The sequence below is a fragment of the Morone saxatilis genome, unplaced genomic scaffold, assembly GCF_004916995.1.
Source record: "Morone saxatilis isolate NCDOM2014 unplaced genomic scaffold, NCSU_SB_2.0 Contig22, whole genome shotgun sequence".
NCBI lineage: Eukaryota > Metazoa > Chordata > Actinopteri > Moronidae > Morone > Morone saxatilis.
In genome coordinates, this window is record NW_023339785.1 from 3626831 (window position 1) to 3628787 (window position 1957).

The following is a 1957-nucleotide window of genomic DNA, read 5'->3' on the forward strand; positions in this document are numbered from 1 at the left end:
GTGGCCAGAAACTGAGTTTCCTGATAAGTATATACAGTATGTGCGCAGTGTGTGCACACCAGAGAGCCAACGTCTGAAGGTGTGTAATGACTACTGTTAAAGACCAAGTGCCCCAGTAAGCCATTGAGCCGGCATGCAAAATACAATTTAAACCTAGATTAAATGCAGTCATAACTAAAGGAGTGCACTCAGTAGAGTGCAGAGATCTGCCAGGAAACAGATGGTGAAGGACCTACTGCAACTGCTGCAACCAGTGGAGATGTGAAATGTTTTTAATAAAGTGTTTGTTTACTTTAATATACATAGAATAGTGGAATGGTAGTGTTGGTAATGGCTCACTGTAACTTACAGAAATAACCTTATACCTAACTGTAAAAAACTTAATAAGGAAACAATAAACAAGATGATGAGGTGTGCATTATCAGGAAATGGATGGCATGGAGGCCGTTGATTCCTGATTATGGACACCTCGAAGGGCATTATACTATGGTCACTTGCTAAAAAAACCCATTGCAATAATTTATATTTTCATTTTCATATGTTTTGCAATCAAAATCTAAAGTCTTTTAAAAGTCATAACTCAGTTTCCTTGGTAACTCCTGAGGGTGTGACTAATACCTGGAAGAATCATTGCCATCCAATATGATTCTAATGCAATGGGAACATAAGTTCAGAGGGGCAGTGTGGGGGTTTGTGTGTTACAGTCTCCATCAGAAGATAAACCACTGAAGAACTGCACTCAGTATTGATACATTTATGAGATATTCAGATTTTGTTTTCATTCAGTTTATTTCAGCGCATTAATTCAGAACAGTGAATCAGTTTCACTGAAAGTACTTACTAGGAATCCTACATTAGGAATGAATTAATTAATTAATGACACTGTCAATCACTGCAACCACAAGAGATCCTAGAGCATTCAGTCATAAATGTGTACAAAAGATATGAAGCTGGTGGATCCAGTAGTATGCCGGTTAGCTGCAGACAGATACACACACAAACACACACACACACACTAAATTCATATCCCCTCCAGGCTTACACCAGGCGGAGATAATACAACTGAGCAATCAACAGGTACACCCGGTAACAAATATGCCTCTGTTCCTTGGGGTAACTCTCCTCATAAGGTCTGAATATCAGTGGAATATGTTGGTTTACCCCTGTGGTTTTCCTGCTGTGACTGCAGTCTGCAAACGGCTTATGTGAAGCTCTATTTGTCAGCCTGGTAAAAATCACAGCGACTCAAGGATATTCTGCTTGTCTGTGAAGAGGTTTGTAAAGTCATTTGGCTTTTATTATATGTCTAATGCAGAAAACAATGTGCCTGGTTAGTTACAGCCCCTTCAAAAGTACTGATAAATGTCACTTCTTCTCTAATTAGCTGCCAGGATTATAAATCCTGAATTATTCATGAATCAGTTTGTTCTTATGATTGCAACAAATCTTTATCACTGCAGAAACGTTCACTTGTCAAGCACAGGTGTAAGTAAGAACATTAAAGGCTGCATTCAGTGCATGTGTTAAGGTGTCAGGTACTGAACTTGCTGGCTCTCTGATTGAAGGGAGCCATCATTAATGTTATTAGTTACACCTGTGCATTGCCTTCTAGGGCAAGTTAAAATGTCTGCTGTGAGAAGGGATACGATGGCTGATAGAAAAAACAGTCAAGGAAAGAGCAGTGGAAATGAAACTACTCACAGAGCTGTCAGTCATTACAGCCACAGTCTTGAAAAGAGCCAATCCCCTGTGTGTGTGTGGGGGGGGGGGGGGCACATACAATGCTAATATTTATATTCATTCACATTTTACCATGACAGAAAATAACACAGCAAAACACAACACAAAATTCAGAAATACCTCCATGACTACAAAATCAAATCTCTAAAGCTGCTTTTATCAATGTTAACAATGGATGAAATTACTACTTGTGGGCTATGTGTAAGGGGTTTCCTCA